We start from the raw sequence: 14474 nt of genomic DNA, 5'->3' as shown, positions 1-14474 counted from the left end.
GAAATATATTGAAAAACCTTACCAAACGACCATACCCCGATGGTCTTCAGCCTAAGCGCGCATCCCGAAAATAAATGTTAAATAATACCGCCCCCGCCATACCCGCCGATCACTTCGTTGATCCGGCAGCCGTCCGATCGGAGCTTGAACATCCAACGGCTCTTATCTCATCGGAGCGGCTCCGACGTCCGCCGTTTACCCGCCGTACCCACCGATCACCTCACTGCCCCGACAGCCGTTGGATCTGGCCCTCCAGATCCGACGGTCCTCATTGATATCGGAGCGGGTCTCACATCCGACCGATATCGTCCGATGTCCGTAAAAAGGTTACGTCACGCGGCAGCCACGCATCCCCGCCATAGCCCGTCGGAGGTACGTCTGACAGATACCTCCCCCGTACCATGAGCGGTGCGATATGAAACCACTGGCGGTTTCCGGTTTCTGTTTCCCCGCCTATACTACGTCACCTCCACATCATCCCACGTCACTGCCACCATGCCGTCACGTCAACCGTTGCGCCCGACCGTCTGCCGATCTGTCCTGCCACTTCACCATCCCCGTGTACCAATCAGAGCCCGCCACCTCACCTATGATGTCATCTGACCTTGACCCCACCTACGACGTCATGCTGACGTCAGCAGAAAAACGCGCCAAAAGTCCAAAAAACCAATATTATAGTGAAATTTCGCGTTTTTTCCCATTTTTCTTCCAAAAGAGTTTGTTGCGCCTGCATGCAATTTTTACGTCCACAGTCCACCAACCTGCAGAACCTGACCAGGAGACCTCCGGAGCACCAATCCTGCCTGCATATACGACCTCTGCTCGCTGTTTGCCAGGTATTTCTCGTTATCTTTCCTCCGTACGTCTGGAATTGTCTATAAATCACTCAGAAAGATTAAAGGACGCTAAAACTCATAAATTCACCGGCGAGTTCCCCCTGCAGAGCCTCTATTGTCAACTACAAGGTCGAAAAACACTAGCCGAGCCTTAATTCCCGAGTTCCTATCAGAAAACTGTCAACTGCTCGCGCAATCGTGAGACAGTGGGTTATTCATTAAGAACCTGCCATGAGAGACAGAGTGAGGCCAAGCATTGGTCTTATCTACACTCTAAACAGTATTTCAATTGCTGCTTATTAGAACCACTCTCTATTCCTCATAAATTCACCTCCCTGGTAAAGAGAAATTCCTCAGCACTGTCTTGCTCAGTTAAAACCACTTAGCACTCAATCCAAAATCCTCTTTTACAATGGAGACACCTGTAGTACTAAATGTTCAGCCTCTGAATGCCCCTCAAAGGAACTTGAAATGGCAAGCCTTGGCAGATATGGATTACCAAATTACAGAAGAAATGTTCATGAGCAACAAATTCCACATTCATCTGTTGAAAGAGTTGAAAGCCAAGCATGAAAATGGGACAGATATATTGGGCATATGGGACTCTTTCCTCCCTATTTTCAAACTCCCTCAGGTCAACCAGTTCCCTGAACTAATCCACCTGTGTGCTGAACATTATGATGCTTCTTAGAGGGCTGTTGTGGACCCATCTGGTTCAGTACTTTTCTATGTTACCCCTCAAGCTATCAGAGACATGCTTTGCTTCAACACTCAGAAGAAGTTGGTCCCTTTGTCACTAGTGAACCTGATAAAACAAGGGGCTAAACTGACAGATGCTCAAATTATCAAACTTAATCAATTATACATCAACTCTAACACTCTGATGTACCCTCCAATTGGTCATGTATATCTCAATGGGCTGGGCAGAGACCTTGCAGATATGATTAGTCCCATCTTGGGATATAATTCAATTGAGCATATTGATATAACTGTGCTGGTAATGATGTTTATGTTTGCTCTTGGCAAGTCACCAATCTACTATGACTATGCCACCTACATATCAGACAAGATTCATGAGCAATTGATGAATTTGGTGAGAGATAGGGTATTCAGATATACTTCCTACATCTATCATTTGATCTTATACCATTAACATGAGAGATTTCATTTTTCAATCAAAAGAATGGATGCCCAGGGCAATCCTAGATCAGTGGTTTATTGGTCCTCTGTCTTCCACTCTACACCTGATTCTCCATACACTTACTGTGAATTTATTGATCAGTTCATCCATCCGGCTATGACAATGCTAATGAGCTCGCCTCCTCCAAGACTCACCGATGACATGCAGAGAATTCTTTAGCTGTCTAAATCTTACAGCATTGGGGATTGGTACTTCTACCAACACCACACTGTCATCAGGATATATGGGTGTGATTTGCCTCCATTCAGATTACCTAAGTATGTGCCTATGAGGCTATTCGCCCTAGAGTATTTTAGGCAATTTGGCCGGGTTGATGTGCTTCACTTTTCAGGAAAAGGCAAAAAAGCACAATTGAAGGTGAAAAGCCAACTTGGCCATTTTATCTATAACGAGAGGGAGCAAGGATGGAGGGAAGCAGATAGAATGCTTGAGTCCCTTGGCCTTCAAACAAGTTTCCCGTGGACACCCTATGACCCTAATCATTTTATAACAATGAGGAGGCTCAAATACAAGTTGTCTGCCTATGATCATCATAGTATCCCTCACATTGAAAAATATGCTAACCAAGACAAATGGAGGAGAGGGACCTTAGAAGAGCCTGTATCACAAGAAGAGCTAAATCAGAGGGCAGTAAGGAATCTAAGGAAGATGGCTGACCTTGAACTTTGTTCACAGGTGAGCGCACTTCCAAGCACACAAGCCGGAGCAACTGCATCTTCCTCAACTGCCAAACAGCAAACTACCAAGGCCACTGAAAATATATCCAACAAAGGCAAAGAAAAGGAAATGGAGACAGAGCAACCACATCAAGAGAAGGAGCAGTCACCTCCAATGACTCAAGAGCAGGCAGATAAAGGAAGGCAGCAGCAAGCAGAGCAACAACAGCAACAAGGATTGCAGCAAGAAGAAGGGCAACATGACAGACAACAGCCCTTACAACAGGAAAGAGTAATTGATCCTTCAACTTCCACTGAGCAACAGGCTCAGAACATAGTGCCTCCTAGGCCAGAAGTCACCACTGATGCCTCGGTCCTCCAAACTCCACAGAAGGAGGACTTAAGCAGAAAAAGGGATAGAGAAACTCCTCTGACTTCATCTATCAACCAGGGAGAGAAAAGACAAAGATTGAATGACTTTTCGGAGGATGACATAGCAATAAGACAAGCATTGGGCATGGGCCCACCCAGCAGAGAAGCTTCAGCAAGTTCCTTTCAGCAGGAACAAGAGAGAACAATGGGAGGAGAAGTCAGCTCCTCCGGCCAGCAGAAAGAAGGTGGGCTCAGTATCAAACAGCAATTTATAGACATCAAAAGGAGGAGTGATCCTATCAAGATACAACTGTACAATCATCTGTTAAACATGGCTCCCACCAATCAGCAAAGACTCATGTCTGCCTTTGATGTAAGTGAAGGCAAAATGATCATGAGTCATTTTATGCCCACAGCACTGCATCCCCAATCTGCCTCAGATTACCTCAGGACCAACCTGGAGGTCCTGGCCAAAGACATACACCCAATGGATAAAATTGAACTGCACAAACAGACCGGTGAGATGGTGTATGCCTCCTTGGCAGACAAAACATTAGAGAATTACAAGCTAGAGAGCAGCCTTAATGCCACAGCCTCTCAGCTGGAATTGGAGAAGGCATCATCCCAGGCGAAGGACAATAGAATAAGGTCCTTGGAAGACATAATTATTGAAATTGGTAATGATCCCAAAGATATTTCAGGAATACAGGAAATCTTGAAGTTGAGGGATGCTGACATGGCTGCCTTGAGGAAGAAAATCAAACTCCCAGCTACCATTCACCCTCAGACAGATGAGGTAGCCCAACAAAGGCATGAGCAGGATGCCACAGCCTTGTTGATTGCCGTTTATAAGCAGCTTATGCAAGCTCAAGAGAAATTGGGAGAATCAGAGGCTACACAAGCGGCCCTGCAAGCAGCATTGAAACAAAGAGAAGAGGGTCAGACCTCTTAGCCTCCTCCTCAGATCATCAATCTTGAGGAAACTGCTCCTATCACTGCTCCTCCTCCTCAACAGACTGAACAGACAGCAACATCTACTTCAGCAGCGCCAACAACTACAGAGCAGGCCCAAAGCCTGGATATGCAAAAGCTGAAGAATGAAATCCAAATCCTGGAAGCTCAAATGACCGAGTTAAATTAGACCAGGGAAAAGTTGGCCAAAGTCAATGACAGACATGATAAATCAAAGAGAGAAGTGGCAGAAAAGGGCAGGGAAATCAAAGCCCTTAAAGACAAGATCAAAGAGCTGGAAAATGAGCTCAAACTAGACAAAATTGTAGCTGAAATCAGAGCAATGTTGTGGTCCAATATTGGCCAATCAATTACCAATCAATGGCAATATATTGAGACAATCCATGAGCAATTAGAGCTCATCCCAAAGGCACAAAAGGATGTTCACAGATCAAGAGCTTTATTGAGCAATATGCCTGAAGTGGCCACCAGAATGATCAATGTACTTAACCATAAAACAAGTTCTCAGTTAGCTACCATGGGAATTACAAACAGAACTGAGACTATCCAAATGGTCAGGAGGGTTCTTAATCTGAGAAATCTGGTGCAGACATTGGAAAGAAGAACCCAGGATATGCAAACTGAGGTGAACAGGTTCATGGAAAGATTTCAGGTATTACAGAACAGAGGACTCCCTAGCTTACTGAACAACGGAGGGAAATTATTCACCCATGAACAGTATGCCAAAAGAGTGAATGCTTTTGCTTCAACTCAGGTCAATGAGAAGGCTAGCACTTCAGATGATACAGGGCCTATTACAGGACAAATTTTCTATAGTAAGATAGAAAATCTATTTTTTATAATGAATGAAATCACGCACTTGTTTGATGTGGCCCCAAATTTTTATAAATACACAGAAGCAGAGGAGACAATGGATGCAATTCTCAGGCATCAACTCCCTACACAGGACTGGTGGACAAATGCAATACAGAAAATTTTATAAGCAGTAAGGCATTCACCAAATTTTGTTTTTAAAGAAATGTGAATTGTCATGTAAAGCACAGTTCAGCAAAATCAGCATGCATCATAGATTAAAGCTGAGCCAACTCAGCAGATGTATCGGCCAATAAAGCAGAAATAGAAAACCACAGGTGGCAGGGCCGAGAAAATACAGCGCAGCAAGAAATAAAGACACATTATTCAGCGTTAAAGCAAAGCGGCTCAACCGACTCAATGACCTCCAAAAGTCAAAATTATCCTCTGACAGACATAAAGAGCATTTATGCTGCATTCAAAGTTGTAATAACTTCTTGTCTACTTTCTGAACGAAGTAATGAAGATATTTCTCTCTCATATGACTCAATGCCTGAGATATTTTGTATAAACATTCCTATAAAGTCCCCTTCGCATGAGATTGCAAGGGTTGTTGTTGATTTCTCCTGAAGAAACTCTTATGCTGTAATCTTTTTAGAAGTTTAATAAAGAAAGTGATGGAATTTCTCGGATTGCTGAGGTGTTGAATGCGTTCTGGTGTCTGTTGATAACTGCTGGATTCCTGTGTATTTCACCATACAATAAGTCTCTGTAACTCTCTCTGTTATTTACTTGTTTTGTTAAAATCCATATATGTTATCTGATTTTCAATACTAAGCAACAAGGAAAAAGAATAACTTTCAGGATTTATTCACTGAGCACCCTGGGTTCAATCTGTGTTGTTAATGAATGTTTTCTTCAGCTGTAATCTAGATAAGTGTAATTCTTAAATGCTGCACTTTCAGAATACACCTTTCACAGTGGCCTTTGTCACAGGAATTCAAGTTTTGCTCCTGTGCAACGTGCTACACTTTCACCTCACCAACTTAATAGAAAATTCTTAATTGCTTTCTGTTGGTTGACATATATCACCATTTAAACTAAATTTGTTTGTCTGAAATACAATATTGGCCCTGCAGTTTGAGCACCACCAATCCTGCATATCTAAGCACTTTACAACTCCAGACTCCATTGCCCAATGATATTTCACTCCCTGAACACTATATCATAAGACCTGAAAGAAATCCTTCAACCAAAACATAAAACAAAACCTGAGCATAATAGCTAGCCTAAAACACCATCATAACAGAGACAAATCACAAAGAGAGAGCCCTCTCTGATTACAGTTTGGCTAGAAACTGTAATCCAAAGATTGGTTAGTGGTTACCCCGGCCGTATTCCCTTGGGAGTCATAGGGAAAAACCTGGGTGTTAACAGGAGGCATTCCAAGGCATACTGCACATAAGATCAGTTGGCTACATGAAGAGCCACACCATAAAATGAAATGGTAAAATGAGAGGTAAAAACACTTTTTCATTACTTTTTACGTAGATCAAAGTAAAATATTAGTGTTCTAACTCGTTTTTCAAGCATATGTTGCTCATTTCTGACTAGTTTGATGAAGCATTTGAAAATACAATACAATCTTGGAAAGAACAAAGCTATTTATGGTAAAACAAAAAAGAGACCGTTCAATCGAGCAGTTTTAGCACATAGTTCAAGCTCGTTAAAAAATAAACATAAGCCATGAGTAAATGTTTCCCCCCGCGTTTAAGCTCATTAAAAAATGAACTATTCCCCGGTAAATAACCATCGTGAATGTAGTACTTCAGCCATTAAAGCCTTGGTCGTGTTTGCACCGTCACCTCCACTTTTGCATTGGCCGATCATTCACCTCCATTTGATTGTTTACCCATTTTGAGGAACAACTGCGAATAGTGATTTCACTAGCCATCCTTGTAACACTGCCGTGATTGGAAAATTCCAAACCTTACCTAGAATCAATTGCTATCCATTTTATCACTCGTTCCTCAAAAGACGAGTCTCCTTTAAGCTCTTTTCAACTGACTCGTAAAATATGAAAATATTGCCGAGCCATTGGCCTCTCCAGCTCGTTAAAGGGACAGGAAGTGCTATCCCTCCTCTAAATTTTAATCTTTTTGGACCTGAAGGATTATTACACAAAAAGATCGAGCGCTTGTTTTGTTCGGCTCGTTAAAAGTATCGAAAATTCATCCCTTCTGTATTGTTTTATACTTTTTCGGACTTGAGGGATTAGACGACGAAAAAGTAATTTTGGAGTTACCTTTACGTTCCTTTTCAGACTCTCTGAAATTGAAAAGGACCGAGTTATCTTTGTCGTTAAACTCGTTAAAATTTTAATAACGACAAACTTATCTATAGACGAGAACGAGTTTCACTATCGCTAGGCTCGTTAAAACATAGCGATGGGTTTGCCCGAAGGGCAAATTATAGAACAAGCATATGTTATCCCCTCAAGCTTGACAAAAATAAAGAGGTACTGGTCAGCAAATGACTGGGGAAAATTGGGAAGAAAACTTGAAGAAACTTTGTTGGTAGCAAGTCGCTCTTGAACATGACACTTCCACTCCGTGTCCGAGTCGGGTTGGGTTGTTTCATTCACCGGTCACATCACCATGGTCCCATCATACCATCCAAATTTGGGGTTATTGCTACCAATCCATCACATCAGTGTCGCCGATATGTTCAAGAGAAGTCATTCAGAGAATTCACCTGTGTCTCACCCACTACCATACATTTATACTCCATTCTTTCATGACCGCCACCCTGAACCTTATATCACCAGATTGTTTTCACCTCCATTAAAATCATTTACTCTGTTCCGTGTCATTGATGTGGGATTCATTAAGGCCCTCCTGTGACGGATCGCTTCTTGTCGACATCAGCTCATTATCCAAGAAGTTGATCTAGGAACACCCCATTCAGTACTTTGAAGCTTGCATGCCTCAATGGCAAGTTTCTCACTTCCGGCGACAGGTTTAGATCAATGACCTTCGACTGAAAGATTTTGCGTGGTGTTCGACGCCAAGTACTTTATTCACACCACGTGAATTGTACTGCAGTACCTTGAGGGTCATTATCATTATCGGTGATTCCTCTCATGCTTGTTAACAATTTACATCATTGGCTGGTAATCAAGCGATGTCTTTCCATGTTCGACTTCAGAACATTTCTCACATGGATCGACTTGTACTTCGAGTGAAGATTGAACGAGATTGAAGACCCTGGATCTAGTTTCATCCATCTGGGCTGCGATATATATTCAGGGAAATAAAGGCATCAAATGTACATCATTGTCGCACAGATAATCATCCAATCAAAAGGATGATGGCTCTACCGGAATCATCAGTCTACACTCAGACGATTGTCTGTCCTATGTACATGAAAATGAATTTATAAAGATGAGCATGGGAATTCCCGCCTCAGCTAGATCATGAAAATATTATGAAGATATTTTATTGTATTGTATCTTATTATAGGTCTCCTCCTAGCTTGAAAGAACTTCGGATCCTCATAATAAAGAATTTCACCTGACATCAAAAGATTAATGACCTCATGCTTTAGGGGGCAACTGTTATAGACATTTTTGGGCCCTACAACCCCAAGCATGAAATGTCCATAAATCAAGGGCTCCTAAGTCCCTAAAAGTGTTATTCTAACCCCTAAAGGAACAAGGTCAACAGATTACAGCTTCTCCCAGAAGTTCTCCATGAAAAATTGCTCAGAATTGGTCAAAACAGGATCATTTCAGCTGCTCCACTGGCCAAGTGCGTTGCATCTCACCTAAATACACTGTGTGGGTGCGTTGCATTTCAAAAATCCCTTCTATGGTGTGCAATGGGCGAGAAATGACAAATGGCAGTGTCATTCCGTGAGGTGGAGAGGCAATGGAAGCTTCCAGAATCTTCTCCTGTGACACTTGCCTCATTGAATTCGACCAAGGATGAGTAAGAGATCATCAATCTCCAAGTGGAAGCACGAACTATCAGAGGGAAGACACTAATAAAATCATGAGATGACTCATCTCCATTACAAATATCTATATATGGATCCCTCATCCCAGAGATCCAGAGGCTGGAATTTTGCATATTGTAAGGAATTGTTGTTGATTTCTTGAGACAAACATTAGATTGTTGGGTAATCTAAGCTTTGTTTGAGGTGAAGAGGGGCTTTTCTAGCTAGGAGGTTGATGCTGGGTCAGAACAACTGGTTGTAACTCCTCTTGGCTCTTTCTTGTTTATCAATAAAAGCTATTCAAGTTTTCCTCCATGCTCTTGTGTCATTGATGCTTGCTACATTTGTATGGTCAATTTACATCTGATCCTAGATTGTTTATGTTTATAGATCCATGTCTTTTTATAGTCCTATGCTACTATGATCTTACAGGTACTTTGTGAAGCTGGGCGTGCAAGGGAGCAGGTAGCTAAAGACTATCAAAGAAGAGAGGAATCAAATCAGGAGATTAGCGTAAGACAGAGGTTGGCCTTTCTGTTCCTCTCTATCTATAATTCATAAAGGAAAAACGAAAGTAGTTTTTCTCTATTTGTTTTTAAGGCAGCTGTCACACCTTAGTGGGATAGAGCAGTTCTATATAGACACTTTTCCCTGTAACAATATCACTCCACAGTAAGAGGGAGACAGATAGTAGTCACCGATGACATAATTGCAGAAGTCCCGGGACTGCCAACCACTGGATATATGTGGACTCTAAAGAAAGTAAGGCTGCGAGACGCCATCAAAATCTTCCAAGATGAAGGCCAGAACCTAACTCGAAGTGGAAAGGGAGTTCTACCAGCAGCCTTGGGAGAACCGTGGGTAGAATTGGCAAAGATCATTCAGAATTACATTACTTGTGAAGGCAGAAAAGACGTGGTAAGACCACGCCACCTTAAGCTTTTAGCTGTATTAAAACAAAGATGCACAGTGAATTTGCCTGCGTTTTTAAATTCTTTATTACATGATGTTGCCCGAAGCCTGAAGAAATCTCACCAAGTAGAATCGGTAGTAAGTCATCACGGGTTGATACGATTGATAGTTAGCTACAGTCTTGCTTAGCAACAGAGCAGCTGGGAAGAACTAATTTTTACAATAGATGGGGGACTGGCTTTGCCAGCCCCCAAATGAAAGCATACTACAAGTACATCAAATAGACCATTGAAATGAAGGAAATCCATCAGATTGGCATGGATCAGAGGGAGGCTGGAAAATTCCCAAGGGAACACCAGTCAACTGGTGGAAATAGTTGATTCAGGGGATAAGCAACCCCTACAATTGGAAGGACGAGAGAACGAAAGAGAATTGAATGATGAGGAAGAAACAGAAGGAGAGATCGAACAATCTGGTCAGGCTGAAGAAGAAACAGAGCAACGTGAGGAAAGCCCATTGCAAAATCCGTTGCGAGAGGATGAATTGGCCCAGATTCTGGCCAACATGGGAGAGTATAATCAACCTCTTAGCCCACTAAACCTCCACACTGAAGAAGAGCCACAAGAGAACTTTGTTCGTGATAAGAGTGCATCTGAAGAGTTATGTGACGAGGAAGAAGAAGAAGAGAATCACTCTGGCAATGATGAAAGTACATCTCGAGAGAAAAATGATGAAGATGAAGGAGAGGAACAATTTGTTCCAAGTCAGAATACACCGGAAGAAGTCTATGAAGAAGAGAGGGGGGAAGAAGAAGTTACCTAGGAGATTGCAGAGCAAGCTAGGGTTTCTACCCCTGAACAACCCGATCAGAAGAATAATGAGGAAGCACCCTAAGAGAAAAATCAAGAAATTGGTCAAGAAGAAGGTCCAGGCCCGAGTGCGCGAACGGTTGTTCCTCCTGTTATCATTGAAAATTTTGTTGTCAAAATTGCTCAGACTAGCTTAAGGACAAACTGTTCCTGCAGCGCATAGATTCTTTTAGCAGTTTCGCAGCGCTACATGTTTAGGCGGTTTCGTAGCGCGCTACGAAATTGGGGATTTGCTCGAGTCTTCAGCAGAAGGTTCATATACTAAATTTTGATGATGAGCAGAGTGATGCAAAGGCCCAGAAAGGGAATGCAGTGGCAATGTATAAACTTGGTGTATTCTACTACTTTGGTTTGAAGGAGGTTCCCCGTGACCATGCGAAAGCATTATCATGGTTTCTTAAAGCGGTTGAGAAGGGAGGATATATTGCTAATGTACATGTGCTGAGTGTTAATCAACTATTAGAATCGGCTCTGGACACAGCACGGCATGTGGCAAGTAGTATATTCACCTCGACTACTCCTGTACCTTACACCCAAATGACAAGCCAGCGTGAAGCTCTTGTAATTTTCCTTCTTCTCTTTTACCAACGATTACACTTGTCAGACTACATATTATCCTCGCCATCCTTTCAGTGTGTTGTCCGCTACCCGAATTCTTCAAAATCCAACTGGAATTGAAAACAGACTTCACAGAAGAGATCAAGAAACTAGGGCTCAACCGAGACTCTAGAGCGTTCACAGGCTTGAATCACTGTTTTGTGCATCAGTTGGAATTCTTTCCGGCACTTCGTTTGGAAGTTTTCTTCACTGCATTCGATTTCTTTGTTCGTTGTGATCGCAGCAGAAGAAGAATGGGGGAAGCGGAGACTGGTGATCCATCAAAGTTACATCAAGAAAGCGGAGAAGCGGAAGAAGGGGAAATTGTGGAGTCAGTAGAGGCTATTGAAAGGCCTATAGAACCTGCAAATACACACCCACTCGAGCATTCATGGACTTTCTGGTTTGATAATCCAAATGGGAAGTCTAAGCGGGCCACCTGGGGTAGTTCCTTGCGACCTGTTTACACCTTCAATACAGTCGAGGACTTCTGGTGTGTTTTTAACAATATAATTCAGCCGAGTAAGTTGATGGCTGGTTCAGATTTTCATTGCTTCAAAGCTGGAATTGAGCCAAAATGGGAAGACCCTAAATGTGCAAATGGAGGGAAGTGGACTGTTACCACCTTGAAAGGAAAGCCTGTTGTCGATACTTTCTGGCTGCACACTTGGTCAATGTGCGTGCTCGACAAGATAAGATTGCCATGTGGACCAAGAATGCTGCAAATAAAGCTGCACAGATGAACATTGGAAATGCAAGGGTTTTCTCTGAAATACTCTGTTTACTGAAATACAGGGATTGGATATACATTCGAAATTGAAGGCCTTTTACCTCTTCCTGGGCGATTATTCTTACATGCAATGGGCACTAAACCCTGAACTGGAGGAAGACTTAATACCTAGGCTGTTGTGAGCTATATTTATATGGATCTCTTACTCCTAATGAGTTTTTACACACTCAGGTTGGCTCTGCAGATAAATATAATATCAGTGATTTGAAGGATGCCATGTTGGTAATCAAAGACCTTTTATCTGTTGCATTATTTTATGCAACTAAATCCAGCTTCACAGCTTCTACTGCCTTGTCTATAACATGCTTCGGCAGGTCCTTTCCTGAAGTTTATAGCAAAGATGGTACAAATGTACACATCAAACATCTAAAGACTTTTGATGAAGGACTCTTGAAAATGGACAGAGACACACATGCTATGGATTAGTTTTTCATGGAGCAGGCCTAGAGGTAGATGAGTATGTCCGGAGGTCTTATAAGGTTGCTTATGTGGATGGTATTGAAGTTGGTATTGAAGCATGATTATTTGGCTTTGAGCTTCTCAAAAGTCGAATTGCTGTCTTGTTTGTGGCTGAAATATACAGAGTTTTCTTAATATGCTTTAGAGTACATTATTGGTATCTTGATCATGGCATTAGCTATACAGTGGTGACTTCAGTGTTGTTAGGAGCAGCTGTTATTCGTCATTTATCTGTTGTAAGTCCATCAACTGCAAGGAGAAGATAGCAAGAATGCAGAGAAGTGATGAGAATGTGTATGATGAAATTACACAGCAGTTTCGTAGCGCGCTACGAAACTGCTGTAGCTGCATGTTTCAGTTGAGCCAATCAATTATGATTGACAAATCAGCGAATCTTTTTGAAAGGTGTTGTCTTCACACATGGAAAAATGGCCAGCACATCGAAGACGTGGCAGCCTGTGCTATTTTGAGTAATCAAAGATAAAAGGCACGCTTCTTTGGATTCGAATATGGTGAAGCACATCAAAGACCGACAAACAGGGGCCTATATTTCAGGGTAACAGAAAGATATGTCATTGAAGACAAACATGGAGCATTAAAGGTTCATCACAGCCACCGCAAAAAAGAGAGCAGATGTCAAAGAATGAATTTCATTGTAATTAAAACCATCAAAGTTACCGCTGTAGTAATCCACTTGGCAGAGAATGAATCTTGATTGTAATAAATGCTATGTCCAGCATGATGTAGAATTAGAATCTTATTTGTTTTAGGTTTCTAGAGCTGTCAATTAGTAGTAAGTGGCTTTTATTAGTTAGTTTAAAGGTGAATAGGTGTCATTAGGAAAGGACTTCGAATTCCCCTCAGAAGAATCGGAGTCAGGTAGAAGAACTTTATAAATAGCTGAAACATAAATAAAAAAAGGGTTGGATGTTTTTGAAGAAACAGAGTTTATATTGGCTTATGTAAAGACTTGTTATAGTAATATAAAAGACTACTTTTTTCTTCTCAAGATTCATACTTTGTTCAGATGCTCAAGATGTATGTGGCTTTGTCTTATCCTTTATGTTTTACAACTTTATAGATACACAATCACTCTGAATTCACCTAGCTTCTCAGATTTCCTGTGTGTATTTATGAGTTGAGGTTCATTTGAGAAATGTTTTGAGTGTTTAAACATTACATGCCCTGACTTCCATGAATGAGTAGTTTTATGGTTTACTGAAATGGTGTTTGACTCCATGAGCCCAATGGAAGAAATCTTATGTTGTCTGTCCAACCAGCATGTTTATTAAGTTTTCATTTCAAGAGTTATCCCTCTTAGTGTTAATCATAATCAATAGTTTGTTTGAGAGAGCCCTCTCAGGCTAGGGAGGCTAATCCTTAGTCAAGAGTCTGGTCTGAAATAGTTACATAAAGTCTAACTGATTAGCAGCCATCAGTACATGATTTTGTGATAACATTTTGGTGCGTCTGCCGGGAGTCGAAGATTATTCTTTCCCGAAATTATGAAGCTGAACTTCTGAAGGTAGCAGGAGCTCAGAGAAGGTTTTTGAGGCTGCAAATCTACCTTGGCGACTCCATTGTTGAAGAATTCGAAATTCATAGGTTCATGGTGATTCCACTGGAGTTATGAAGGACCCAGAAGCTACCATTCTTAGTTCAAGGTATGCATGCATAGATTTTTCAGGAATTCATGGTTTCCCAAATCATTTTCCCAAGGATGCATATTTTCTAAGGAATGGTCCCAAATTTAATGGAGAAGATTTGAGTTTAACTCTGAAGCATATCTCAGATTTCTGTCATTTTGCTGAGCTTCTTAGAGTTAAACATGAGGATGTTTGCATTATGTTATTTTATGATTCACTTCAAGGGAAATGCAAACAATGGATTGAAAGCTTTCCTATCAAATCCGTTAAGTCATTTCAAGACTTATGGCTTATGTTTTTGAAGGAATGGATAGATAGGTAAGAGGTGGTGACAAACTCTCCTTCAGTGCAAGATTTCAAATAATGGAATAATGAT

General features: G+C 41.6%; 1 pseudogene; it reads left to right on the top strand.

The window, feature by feature from the left end:
• The first annotated feature begins 11179 nt into the window (after window positions 1-11179).
• Window positions 11180-12514, top strand: LOC149174453 (eukaryotic translation initiation factor 4E-1 pseudogene; annotated as a pseudogene).
• The last annotated feature ends 1960 nt before the right edge of the window (window positions 12515-14474 follow it).

This window comes from Pinus tabuliformis, chromosome 4_1 (assembly GCF_031772625.1).
Source record: "Pinus tabuliformis cultivar Carrire ecotype Pingquan chromosome 4_1, CPIR1, whole genome shotgun sequence".
Lineage (NCBI taxonomy): Eukaryota > Viridiplantae > Streptophyta > Pinopsida > Pinales > Pinaceae > Pinus > Pinus tabuliformis.
The sequence above is the reverse complement of the archived record's forward strand: the minus strand, read 5'-3'. Positions and strand labels throughout refer to the sequence as shown.